Raw genomic sequence first — 14629 nt, forward strand, 5'->3', positions numbered from 1 at the left:
ACAGGGTCATCAGGTGCAGCAGGGATCTTCACAGTTGTAGTTGTGTTCCCCCTTTCAAAGTGTGCATAGAAGGTGTTGAGTTCATTTGGTAGTGAAGCATTGCTGCCACTCATGCTATTGGGGTTCGCCTTGCAGGAAGAAATGTCTTGCAGACCCTGCCAGAGTTGCCATGCATCCGATGTCGCCCCCAACTTTGTTTGAAATTGTCTCTTCGCCCTTGAAATAGCCCTCTGCAAATCATACTTGGCTCTCTGATACAGGCCTGGGTTGCCAGTCTTGAATGCCACAGATCTAGCCTTCAGGAGACAACATAACTCCTGGTTCATCCAAGGCCTTTGGCTTGGGATTGTACAGTAAGTCTTTGACAGCACACACTCATCCACACAGGTTTTAATGAAGTCAGTAACAACTGCAGCATACCCATTCAGGTTCGAAGATGAATCCTTGAATACAGTCCAGTCCACCGATTCAAAGCAGTCCTGTAGGTGCTCCTGAGCTTCCCTTGTCTAAACCTTCTTGATCCTCACTGCTGGTGTTGCAGTCTTCAGTCTCTGCCTATACTCAGGGAGTAGTAGTACAGCTAGGTGATCAAACTTCACAAAGCGAGGGCATGGAATAGTACAGCAGGCATTCTTGATAGTGGTGTAGCAAAGGTCCAGAGTGTTGTTTTCTCTGGTATTACAAGTGATCTGCTGATGGTAGTTGCTTAGTGATTTTTTCAGATTGGCCTGGTTAAAATCTCCAAAAACGATGGTGAAAGCATTATGGTGCTCTGTTTTGTGCATGTTGATCACTTCACTCAGATCATCCAAAGCCTGCTTCACATTGGCCTGAGGTGGAATGTAAACTGCTACCAAAATGACCCCAGAGAACTCCCGTGGTAGGTAAAAAGGACGGCACTTTACTGCTAGATATTTCAGTTCTGGTGAGCAGAATTGGACAGCACTGATATATTTGTGCACCAAGTTGAGTTGATCATGAGGCATATTCCTCCACTGCTGCTTTTGAGAGACTCTATAGATCTATCAATAGTAAACCTGTCGATCTGGATTGCTGCATCCGGTATGGAAGGGGTTAACCAGGATTCTGTGAAACAAAGGACACACGTGGTCCTAATGTCCCTCTGATTCAGCACCCTGGCTCTGAGATTGTCGATTTTACTCACCAAAGACTGCAAGTTCGCCAGCAAGATGGTCAGTATAGGGATTTTAAAACCGTTTCCTTAAGTACATTTGTAATCCTGATCTACACCAATTGATCTTCCAAAATATCCAGATCATCTTAATGAAGAAAAAGACTGAATAATATTCTTTGATTTGTTCTATCCTTACTTCGTAAACTTATGTTTTGGTTCCCAGCCACAAACTGCTACTGTACTGTACACTACAAGCATTAATAGCTTCAAGCACTGATGCCTTGGACAATCTACTAATGACACTTCACACATTTGATCTGCCTCCCTTCAAGCTGTTTCTTGTCTGGTGGACTCACATTTCAATCTAGATGTTAATTCTATTCTAAATCTAACTTGCTGCTATTAAACCTTGCTAAACAGGTTGCTTCCACAGAAAAACAAAATTTAGTATTCCTCAAAAAAAAAGATAATTACTTGATGCAGTAGTTATCTGATAAGGGACATTACATATTTCACTAGTCACTTCCACAAATAACCTAAGTTGATCCACAGTCCTGTCCTTCTTTAATTTCCCAAGCCCAGGAATTACTTCATCTAAGATGTATAAGCTTTTCCCCATACACAAGGAGATCTGCAGATGCTGGAAATTCAAACAACACACACAAAATACTGGTGAAATGCAGCAGGCCAGGCAGCACCTATAGGAAGTACAGTCGACGTTTCAGGCTGAGACCCTTCGTCAGGACTAACTGAAAGAAAAGATAAATAAGAGATTTTAAAGTGGAAGGGGGAGGGGGAAATCTGAAATGATAGGAGAACACAGGAGGGGAAGGGATTAAACTAAGAGCTGGAAAGTTGATTGGCAAAAGGAATACAGAGCTGGAGAATGGAAAGGATCATGGGACGGGAGGCCTAGGGAGAAAGAAAGGGGGAGGGGAGCACCAGAAGGAGATGGAGAACAGGCAAGGAGTGATTGTGAGAGGGGCAGAGAGAGAAAAGAGAGAGAAGAAAGAGGGTGGGAGATAAATAAGGGAGGGGGTAACAAGGGGAGGAGGGGCATTAACAGAAGTTAGAGAAATCAATGTGTCTGTCAGAGAAAGCAGGATCTCCCAGCGGCCACACATTTTAATTTCACGTCCCATTCCCATTCTGATATGTCTATCCATGGCCTCCTCTACTGTCAAGATGAAGCCACACTCAGGTTGGAGGAACACCACCTTAATTTCCGTCTGGGTAGCCTCCAACCTGATGGCATGAACATTGACTTCTCTAACTTCCATTAATACCCCTCCTCCCCATTCTACCCCATCCCTTATTTATCTCCCCCCCCTTTCTTCTCTCTCTGCCCCTCTCACTATCACTCTTTGTCTGTTCTCTATCTCCCTCTGGTGCTCCCCTCCTCCTTTCTTTCTCCCTAGGCCTCCTGTCCCATAATCCTTTCCCTTCTCCAGCTCTGTAGCCCTTTTGCCAATCAACTTTCCAGCTTTTAGCTTAATCCCCCCCCCCCCGTCTTCTCCTATCATTTCGGAATTCCCCCTCCCACTTTCAAATCTATTACCTTTTCTTTCAGTTTGTCCTGATGAAGGATCTTGGCCCAAAACGTCAACTGTACTTCTCCCTATAGATGCTGCCTGGCCTGCTGCGTTCCACCAGCATTTGGTGTGTGTTGCTTGCTTTTCCCCATTCTGCCTTATTCCCCCCACCACCAGTTCAAAAGAGATCATGAATGATTGTTTCTTGGACTACAGTAAACTACAGAGTAACATTCCCCAGGGATCAGGTCAAGGCCTTTCTGAACACATTTTATGATTTGGATTTGAGTATACTGAGAACAATTCTCAACTTTGCAAATGACAAAATTTGGGAGGCACAGTGAGCTGTCAGAAGGACAAAATATCTTCAAAAGGATTGTAAAAGGCTTGTGGAACAGGAAGGTGGCTAATGAAATTTTACATAAAGGTGAAGAGCTGCATTTCGTAGGAAAAGTCAAGAAAAGAATATAAACTATATATAAATTCCAAGGAGGTATATACAGTTGCAAGAAGATTGTGAATACTTTGCAATTACCTGCTTTTCTTTATTAATTACTCATAAAATGTGTCTGATCTTCATCTAAGTCACAATAATAGACAAACACAATCTGCCTAAACTAATAACACACAAACAACCGCACTAATTCTCATCAATACTGCATACATAATTTAAACGATCACAGTCTAGCTTCAAAAAAGTATGTGAACCTTGGGGTATTGCTAGGCATTCCCTGGCAATGAGATTGGAGTTGTGTGTTGTTGAGGTCCCCTGTCCTATATAAAAAAAACAGAAAGTCAGGTTACTGATAGAGCCTGTTCTTCTCAAGAAAGATCCATTTCTGTTCACACTGTACACCTCAGACTTTCAGTACAAATCTGAGTCTTGTCACTTGCAGAAGTTCTCTGATGACTCTGCAGTGATTAGTTGCATCAGAAATGGGCAAGAGTCAGAGTACAGAGGACTGGTGGACAAGTTTGTGGAGCGGTGGACGAGAAATCACCTGCTCCTGAATGTGGCCAATACCTGGGAGAAGGTGATTGATTTTAGGATGACGAGGACTATGAAGAGCCTTGGATACATTCTGGGAGAAGAAGTTGCGGTGGTGATGGAGTACAAATACTTGGGTGTTCACCTCAACAACAGACTTGACTGCAAAACCTACACCAAGCTGCTTACAAGAAGGGTGTGAGCAGACTATTTTCTAAGGCAGCCGGGATCATTCAATGTGTGCAACAGGATGTTAAGAGGTCTTTTACCAGACTGTTGTAGATATCTTCTTTGCAGCTTTACGTTGGGGTAGCAGCATTGGTGCTGGTGATGCAAAAAGACTAAATGAATTCATCAAAAAGGTTGGATCCGTCCTTGGATTCAATCCTGACGCAGTCAGTGGTGGAGATTAGGTCACTAAACAAACTGTTATCCATTATGGACAATCTGGCACAACCTCTCCATGACCAACTGAATCAGCAGCGGAGCACCATTTTGAACAGAATTATTCAGCTCCACTGTCACAAGAATCGCTACAGAAAATCTTTCCTACCAAATGCAATAAGCATATACAACAGTTCATCTCTGTATGACAGGGAAACACATATCATAGTACAATAGTCTCAGTTTTATTATTTTGTACATTATTGCACATTGGTAAATTACTATATTATTATTCTGTACTTTACTTAGTCTGCTCACCAAGTGTGTTTTTAAATGTTGCAGCTGTAATGAAAGAACTTCCCACCTGAGATTGAAGTATTTATTATTGTTATGTGCACTATGCTTCAATCAGAACAACTTTCAGAGGACCTTAAAAGAAGAATTGTAGAGATACATGCAGCTAGAAGAGGCTACAAAAGACCTGAGTGTTTATCAGTCCACAGTAAGAGAAATTGTCAACAAATGGAAGAAATTCAATTCTGTTGCTATTCTCCCTAGGAGTGGGCATCCTGCAAAGATCACACCAAGAACACAACATGCAATGCTGAAGGAGGTGAAAAAGAACCCAAGGGTAATAGCAAAAGACCTGTAGAAATCACTTGAACTTTCTAAAGTCTTTGTTCACGTGTCCACAATAAGAAAAACACTGAACAAGAATTGTGTTCATGGAGGGGTACAACAAGGGAAAGCACTGTTCTCCAAAAAACATTGCTGCACATCTCAACTTTGCAAAAGACCTCCTGATGTGCTTCTGGGCCAATGTTCAGTGGACAAATGAGAGAGATGTTGAACTTTTGGCAGAAATGCATGCTATGTTTGGAGGAAAAAGGACTCTACAGACCAATACCTCATCTCAACTGCGAAGCCCCAGTCATGGCTTGGGGCTACTTTGCTGCCTCAGGGCCTTGACAGCTTGCAATCTTTGAAGGAACAATGACACAACAGCAAATTAACAGAATGGTTTAAAAAGAAGAAAATTTGTGCTTTGAAATGACCAAGTTAGAGTCCAGACTTTAGCCCAATTGAGATGTTGTGGCCGAACTGAAGAGGGCTGTTCATGTGAGGTGTCCCAGAAATACTGATGAATTGAAACAGTTTTGTATGGAGGAACGGTCTAAAACTCCTCCTTGCCATTGTGCAAGTCTGATCAGCAGCTACAGGAAACATTTGGTGGAAATTATTGCTGCTAAAGGAGGTTCTACGTTATTAAATACAAGGTTTCACATTTTTTTTCCCAGCCTGGCCTGTGAATGATTGAACAATATTTTCAATAAAGACATGAAAACTACAATTATTTGTGTGTTACTCTTTAGGCAGATTGTGTTTGTCTTTTGTGATTTAGATAACATCAAACCACATTTTAATGCAGAAAACCAGGTAACTGCAAAGGGTTCACCAACTTTTTCTTGCAACTGTATATGCAATTTACTGGCATTGCAAGGCAGGCTGAGAAAGTGGTTAATATGATTCAAAGATACTGGTGCAGAGTGTACAAGAACAAGTTGTCAAGATGAACTTTATAAAACTTCATTTGTCCCAGTGCTCTGCAGTTTCCGAGAGGATTCTGGGAGGCAGAGGCAGCCTCCGAGATTAAAGCCTCCATTGTTTGCCAATTAAAGTGACCAAAGAGATTGAAACAGCAAAGCAAATGTGGAAGGTGAGTGCTCTGCCTTTGTTTTAAAATTGCTGGGGGAATCGCTCTAAAACTTGAAAGGGGAGACTGCATTTTGATCTCTGGTGGAATCATTTGCGGCTAGAGGGAAAGGACTGCCACTATGCTCAGAAAATGTTATCCATGTTTTCTGCGTTTTGGATTTGAACCCGCACCCCCCCAAGTCTTCTAGTTTTTTTCTTCTGTGTTTTTCACCAATTTATTTTGTGCCGTAGGGGGTGGGGTGGGGTGTGGTGGTGGAGATTTGGTGTTTGATGATTGTACTGCTTTTTTCTTTTCTTTCTTGGTTTCGTGGCTATCTGGAGATGAATTTTAGAGCTGTATACTTTGATAATAAATTAACCTTTGAAAACACTGATTAGGCCACAATGGGAATACAACACATTGGTATGGCTGCCAATCTTGAAATGTAAAAGCAAGATATTTTGCAAAATTATTCCTTGGAGCTCTAGGCCAATTTGTGACATTGATTTGGGATTCTAATTTTCATGAGAAACACAGAGGCAGTAAGGAGTAAAGATGGGATATTCAGCTCAGCCACGACAAATAAATAAAAAGGAGTAACTTATGATGACCTGATGTCTGTCTTACATGTTCATTGGGAGAGTTACAGCAGACATTAAAAGAATTCCCATCCCTGGCTCTCAGCTATTTCTAAGCCTGTGATTTCACAAGCTATCCTGAACTTGGAAAAGTTTATCACTAGCACTATCTGCAATTTTAAAGAGCTCTTTAAAAAATATTGTTTAAGGCTGAATGGATGGACTGGATTACTATCCCCGCCCCAGAATCCCTCACTTTTTGTAAGGAAGACAGGTATGTGTTCATGAAACTAAGCAAAACAGATTTTTGGAGGTATTTGACAAGGAATAAATGTGCCCAGATTTCTGACCTGAAATATCTGGCCTCAGTGAACTGCTTTATAAAGAGCCTTTTGTATATTTTCAGAACAGCCCTAACTTTAGATTTAAGGGTCTGATTTCAGTTAAGCCAACTGGCAGACCCTATATATTCTCAACCTTATTTCATGCAAAGTCTATGGACAAAGAAGATCTTGGGTCTTCGTCAACACGAGTCAAGGACAGCTCTTTAAATTGCAGTCTGAATGGGTTAACTGGTATATCAGTGCAGACTGTCAAGCAAGGCTATGCCATTAGGCCAACATTTCTCAATTAAATTCTTGCCCAATATTGTTAATTCTCCTCTAGAATCTCTCCCATTGATGTGAAACAGATTTACAAGACAAATCAGGAACTGCTCGACATCATCACCTCTACCAAGTTCACTTTAACTTCAGCTATTAAGTTGCAGCATGGAGACAACACACAGGATTACATTCATAGGCCAAAATCTAAGTCTTCAACAACATGACCATTGAAAAATGACAGTGTATGACATGTTAATACAGTCGGCCCTCCTTATCTGCAGGGAATTGGTTCCGGGACAACCCCCCCCCGGCGGATACTAAAAATTGCGGATGCTCAAGTACCTTATTTAACCTGGCTCAGTGCAGCGGTCTTTAGGACCTGGCGCAGCTCTGAATCCTCAATGTTTCTGTTCACGAAAATATTCACGATCACAATTGAAAGTAATAAAGTGATCAGAAAGAGGTGAAACGCCTTCAGTCATTGGAAAAGTGTTAGGCTACAGTCGGTCAACGATCGGAACAATTTTAATGGAGCATGTGAAAGGCCCTGCCCTGATGAAAGCTACAATTATTACTAAGCAACGCAGTGGTTTAATTATTGAAATACGCATGTTTCTTAAATTTTATATGCATAGAAAGGTAAAATATATACTATATACTAAGAAAAACATTTTACTGACGCTAAATAATACTGGATGTACCTGTTCCGACTTCAAATCCTACTTAAAGACGGGCTTAGGAACAGAACTCATTCATAACCCGGGGACTGCCTGTACATTTAAATAATCTCTAGATTACTTATAACATCTAATACAATGTAAATTCCATGTAAATAGTTGTTATACTTTATTGTTTAGGGAATAATGACAAGAAAAAAAAGTCTGCACATGCTCAAACGAGTACCGGAGAGAGAACTTCTGGGTTGTCCCCATCCGCGGTTGGTTGAATCCTCACATGTGGAATCCGCGGATAAGGAGGGCCAACTGTATTGGCGAAACAAAGGTCATCTCCCCAAATAACTCCTGCAAACACTGTTATCCTGACAATAAAGACTCCAGAAAATGTGAACAGCTCCCACATCTTAGAAGATATCTTTATCAGAATCAAGTTTAATATCATTGGCATATGTAATGAAATTTGTTGTTTTGCAGCAGCATCATATTGTAATATATAATAAAAACTATAAATTACAATAATCAATATGCATAAAAATTAAATTAGTGCGAAAAGAGCAAAACAAAGAAAGATAGTGAGAGGTAGTGTACACATGTTCATTGCCCATTCAGAAATCTGATAGTAGTGAGGAAGAACCTTTCCCTAAGAAGTTGAACATGAAGGGAGCCCATCAGGAGCCCTTCAGCACCCATGAAGGAGCGGGCAAAGTTTGCAACTTCCTGCAGCTTTTTCTGATCCTGTGCAGTGACCCCTCCATATGAGGGTGTGAAGTGGCCCCTCCATACTGAGCGATATTCACCATCACATCCAATGCAACAACCTTTGGCCAAGGAAAAGCGTTTTCAGAAACTACTTGGAAAAAGTACACCACAAACAACTTTTTAGGAAGTTCTGTTCCATGACTACTTAAAATCGAGCAACACTGGAGAAAGTGTTGAGAATGTCAAGCTCATTCAGCTCAACCAGCACTCCAGCTAAAACTTCATCAAGGCTCTCTGCACTGCTTGTGGCAGAGTCCACAAGCACAATTATGGTCCCATCAGCCATGTCAGAAACTGCAGAAGGAATGGACTGCCCAAGGAGTTTACATCACAACTGAAACACCGTGAGCAGTTCTGACCACTGCATCACAGGAAGGACTTTTTGGAATTGTAAGGAGGGCCACATGGACTTGGCTGAAAGACACCAGGACTCAAAAGTTAAATTAACACGGAAATAATACAAACCAGGCTTGCATCTCTCAAGAATTGAGTTCAAGGAATAACTTGATGGAATTTTAAAGATAATAGCAGGCACCCTTAAAGTACTTCAATAAATTATTAATAAACTATTTCTGTTTTATTAGGCAACCAAGGAACAACCAAAACAAAATAAAATTAGGTTGTCAGAAGCAAAATTAAAGAGTACTTCTACTAAAGAAAAGGGCGTTAGGAGTTTGAATTATCAAATGCAAAATGAAATTGGGGATCAGTTGTGTTAATTTAATATACAAAACTAATCATTTGAGCCTTTGATAGATGCGGAAATATATATTTCAGCTAGTGTAGTACTGTTAATTTTAGATGAGATGGGTTTAAAAAAATTGCATTGGGAATAATCATGTCATAAGGAAATATATAATACAAAAGATTATCAAATGAGGCTATCGGGATTGAAATAAAGAAGTCACACTGCTCAGAGTGTGCTACAGAGCATCAAATAATCCAAGGAAATTGAACAAATGTATTTGACAACTGTAAAAATACTAGGACAATATAGTTAAATATTTCAATTACCCTAATATCAACTAGAATGGAGTCAAAGAATGTCAGAGAGCATAGCATTCAGGAGATACATATCCTAGACAGGATATGGAGTTGCTGGGGTGTAGTTAAATTTCTGGATTTATTTAGTTCTACCGAAGCTGGAAGAAGTATAGTGAGATGACACAGAGATAATTAAATTCCATGTAGTTATAGAAAAGAACTATAAAATGGCTTCGAAATCAGTACAATACCTATGAGGATTAAAAGAAATTTGGCTAATATGGACTGGAAAAGACCCCCTGAAGCAACAGGAGACCTTACAAGCTTTCTCATAACATAGCAAGCTCTTCCATTGTAAATTGGACATTTGTAGTTACAAAGTTATGACTGGAACCAAGTGCAATTTAAGGCCATGCAAATAGGAAGGCTTGAAGTTTTCAATATTCATATACTGCCACTTGAATTTTATATTCAGAATTCACAAAGATATGTTGAGATATGATAAGGAAATAAAGAGTTTTGTCTTGCCCAAATTATGAAAACAAAGTAGGGATTCTACCCTTTAAGTTTGTTTTATTAATCATATGATCGTGGCAGATCCATTATCTCAATACCAAATCATAAGCGTAAGAGATTCTGGAATGTGCTGGAAAACTTGAGCAACACAGGCATTCACAGTCAAGTTTTGCCAGAGTAGGACAGTAAAATGAGAAATAGTAAACTGGACAACATTCAGGATACAGACAGACAGACAAATTTTGTGTGAACTCAAATTTATCTTAGATGGAAAATGAGATGCTGGATTAATCAAGACTGACAAGGTATGGTTGAAAAATCTAATGGCAAACCTGAGCATGCTCACTTAATCATCTCTAAAATTATCTTCTGAATTTTGGAAAACAATTTATGGAGGGTTGAAAATGGAAGAGCATGTGATAGGAAAATGGTAAAAATCAAAGGTAAGAACTTCAAAGGTCCTAGGATATAAGTAGCATTTAACAATTCCAAATTGAAGGAATTAACAAAAATTAGCTTGAAAAACAGAAAAAAAAATGCCAATTTCTAGAAGTTATCGGCCCAATCAACAGAACTTAGCTCATGAAATTAACTTGGGCCAGAAGTTAATAAAATACTGTAATGTAGATTGTGAATCTCTCAGAAGCAAGACAGGGGTCAGTCAGAAGTCGTACAGCACAAAAACAGGACCATCAACCCACCTAGTCAATGCCAAATAACGTTTAAACTGCCTACACCCATTGACCTGCACTGGGACCACAGTCCTCCACAGCCCCCCTACCATCCATGTAGCTATCCAAACTTCTCTTAAACTTTTAAATTGAGCTTCATGCACCACATGCTGACAGCTTATTCCACACTCACAACCTTCTGAGTGAAGAAGTTTCCCTTCATGTTCCCCTTAAACCTCAGTGGAAAAAGCCTACTTGCATTACCTTATCTATACCCCTCAATATTTTGTAAACCTCTATCAAATATTCTCTCAATATTTCACGTTGCAAGGAATAAAGTCCTAACCTAACCAATCTTTCCTAACTCAGGTCCTCTAAACTCAGCAAAATCTTTGCAAATTTTCTCTGTGCTCTATCAACCTTGTTTACATCTTTCCTGTATGTAGGTAACCAAAATTGCACACAATATTCCAAATTAGGCCTTACCAATGTCTTCTACAACTTCAACTTAACCATCTCCTGTACTTCAGACTACAGGCAAAGCACAATGAGATCTATTAGATCTCACTGGAAGCTCAACTCCAGAGAAATGTCAAAGTAAAATTATCAAATTACACGCATGTCACCACATACAACTGAGTTTCTTCTTCCTGCGGGCATTCTGAACAAATCTCTAGAACAGTAATTGTAAACAGGATCAATGAACAACAAACTGTGCAAATGCAAATAAACAGCAATAACTAGAACATGAAATAACAAAGTAAAGAATCCTTAAAGTGAGACCATTGGTTGTGAGAGCACCAGAAACATAATGAGTGTATTTATCCCCTTTTTCTCAAGAGCCTGATGGCTGAGGAATAAAAACTGTTCTTGAAGCTAAGGGTGCGAGTCCTGAGGCACCCGTAACTTCTAACTGTTGGCAGCAGTGAGAAAAGGGCATGGCCTGAGTGGTGAGGATCTGTGATGATGGATGTTGCTTTTTTACTGCAACATTTCATCATTTCATGTAGATGTACTCAATGGCTGGAAGGGCATTTCCCATGATGTACTGGACTAAGTCCATTATCTTTTGTAAGATTTTCCACTCCAAGGAATTAGTGTTCCCGTAACAGGCCATAATGCAGCCAGTCAGCACACTTTCCACCATACATCTATAGAAGTTTGCTAAGGTTTTTGATGACATGCTGAATCTCTGCAGACTCCTGAGGAAATAGAGGTGCTGTTGTGCTTTCTTTGCAATTATATTTATACAATGGGTCCTGGAGAGATCCGCTGAGATAGCGACACCCAGGAATTTAAAGTTACTGATCCTTTCCACCTCTGACCCTCTAAAGAGAACTGGCTCATGGACCTCTGGCTTTCCCTCTCCTTAAATCTTGCTCATTTCAACTGTGTTCTGAGAAATAGTGACCAACGGCATGCACGCATTTGGAACTGAAAAGCCCAATGTTTAAATTTAAAAAAACAATGAAGTTCATACCTGAAAAGAATGTATGCTGTTACAATTTGGTACTTTTGGATAAACTTTTATTGAAGTGCAGCTTGAATCCAGCAAATGGCAAACCTGAAATAGAATAAAGTAGATAGTTCATAAGAATTTCAGTAGTGCAGCTTGAATCCAGCAAATGGCAAACCTGAAATAGAATAAAGTAGATAGTTCATAAGAATTTCAGTAACATGTTTGCTATTAATTTTCAGATCACTGCACCTTCATTATCAAAAAGAAAAATTCCCTGATTTCTTTAAGTATTCCTAACCATTGGCTTTTCTTCCACCTATAGAAAATTCTGGAATCTAAATGGAACACTTGAGTGTAAAGCTTTCCTATTTCTCAAATATTATAAAGCTTTAATCTTGTTACATTATAAAGCTGATATTAAAGAAAAATGAAAGCTGATTTAAGTTCCCAATGTGAATCTGTTTTTTCCAGTCCTGATGAAGGGTCTCGGCCCAAAACATTGCTTGTACTCTTTTCCATAGGTCCTGCCTGACCTTTTGAGTTCCTCCAGCATTTTGAGTGTTGCTTAGATTTCCAGCATCTGCATATTTTCTCATTTCTGATTTTACTTTTATTGTTTACTAACTTGCAATAGTCATGAAATGATTCCAATAGGTCAATGCAGCGTTTGAGGTTTCCTCTCTTGACAATTCTAAACAAAAACGTTCAATATAGATAATCAGACAAATCAAATTTAACTAGAACAAACTCCTGCATATACTTCAAACATCATTCTTCCTCAATTTCAAAACTGCAATAGCTACTCCACAGTTAAAATCCAACCGCAATGACATACTTCACAGGATGATGCGGAATCTCGTGTTTATAATTTACACATCAAGGACTTTGCAGTACTTTTCAAATTATTTCTTCCAAGCATAAGAACAAAATATCATAAGGATCACCTTGGTTTAGATAACCACATCAAAAATCTCACACTATATAGTACTAACATTGCCATAAAAATATTAATTTACTTCTATTGCCTTGGAACATGATAAACTATTTCTGCAAAAAACCCTCAAAAGCTGGCAAGACATTGAACCAAAGAGAATGGAAAGGTGTGGGGTCAGAAAGGGGAATCGTAAGGTAAAGGCTATTTATAGCCAGATACAGTCTCAACCACTAATTCATAGGGTCAACAATACTGACATGAAATATTTTGCAGATGCTGGCTAGAATTCAGGAATTTTATGTTCTGAAAAACTATGCTGGCAAAAAACACTCAGCCAAGTACAAAGTAAAAAATTAATTCAGTGGAACCAGGGAACCGACTAAAAGAAATTCTGACATCACATGTCTCTTTGCCAGTTCTGATAGCTCTCTACTTTCTGGTAGAATCTCCTAAAACAATTCTAATAAGCATGTCTTCTGGAGCTAAAGCAATTAGAGTAACAAACACAAATCTACTCCTATCCATGAGTAACCACATACTAACTATGGCCTTGGACAAAATATATGGAACCCTAAACTGGAGTTAAGGAGCACATCTGGAATAATTATCACCCATTAACACAAGAAACTGGAGCAGTAAACCAATCAACTCCTCATACTGGTTCCTTCTTAAAACAAGATTAGGACTGACCCATTCTTGGCCCCAACAGCATTTCCCCATACTCTCACTTGTAATTTGCATCTGTTCAAGTTCAGCAATTAGAAAACATTTTACAAAAAGGAGAAGCAACAAAGCCAATAGTTAACTCTCATACCAATGAAATTTGACATATTTGCAAATTAAAATTGGGTAATTTGTGAGGTCCATTTTCGAATACATTGACTACAATGATTTTTTGCAGTTCATGTTTGAATCCAATCCTTAAAGCTTTCTTCCAAAAATTGTGGAACTGCATTTGAAAAACTTTCAGATAAGAAGCTGTCTTTGCTGGGAGTGAACAACAATTCCAAAATACTAATTTAAACCAGCCAGAAAATTCAAAAATGTCCCATTATAACTGGATAAATTGGGTTCCCTTCCAACATTAATTATTCCATACACTAATTGATAATGGAAATTTGCCAAATGTCTGCTTATCCCTGAGAAATTCTACAAACCAAATACATGACTGACCAGGTCAGCTCCATAGTCATCCAGAATTACCTGCTGCAACTGAGACAAAAATGGAAGCTGAGTAACGTATGATTGTATAGCTGAATTCCACCAAAAGCACAAAAAGGTTCTCGTGTACTCCGTATCTCAGTACTTCCTTTGAATTTGTGCTAGCCAACACTGGTTAAATGATGGCGTGCCAGAGAACAAGGAAAGTGGTGGGTCAATAGGTGTGATGATTTCAGGGAGTCTGTCTTGCCATTTGGTAAAGGATTGCCAGTAGATGGATCTGCTTCTGGGGCTGAATCATGTTGCACTGGGAGTGAAGCTGTCTGCCCCCATCTGAACCACTAAGTGACACTCTTTTGTCTTCTCTGAAGAACAGATGGGTGAATCAGGACAGCAGCTGATCTTAAAGAGCAAAAAGAAAATATCAGTAGGCATATGGTCCAAAAAATAAAGAAGCTGAAGCAGTTTATACAGTTCTCACACACACCTTCCCAGCCAGAATGGAGACTCTATAGTGTTTTACAAATCTCCTATATTGATAGATACCAGT

At 39.4% G+C, this 14629-nt stretch overlaps 1 protein-coding gene across 6 annotated transcripts in view; it reads right to left on the reverse strand.

The window, feature by feature from the left end:
- sgms1b (sphingomyelin synthase 1b) overlaps positions 1–14629 on the reverse strand; it is a 94390-nt gene that overhangs the window by 50569 nt on the left and 29192 nt on the right. For 3 of the 6 annotated variants that reach the window (XM_059947444.1, XM_059947446.1, XM_059947445.1), the window contains one exon: positions 12006–12089. The exons of 1 other annotated variant lie outside the window; for it this stretch is intronic. The gene's annotated coding sequence lies outside the window, so the exon portion shown is untranslated. Of the gene's footprint in view, positions 1–12005; positions 12090–14121; positions 14482–14629 lie in introns of all 6 variants that reach the window. 2 more of the 6 variants (XM_059947447.1, XM_059947448.1) reach the window with 1 other exon arrangement.

Source organism: Hypanus sabinus, chromosome 22, assembly GCF_030144855.1.
Source record: "Hypanus sabinus isolate sHypSab1 chromosome 22, sHypSab1.hap1, whole genome shotgun sequence".
NCBI lineage: Eukaryota > Metazoa > Chordata > Chondrichthyes > Myliobatiformes > Dasyatidae > Hypanus > Hypanus sabinus.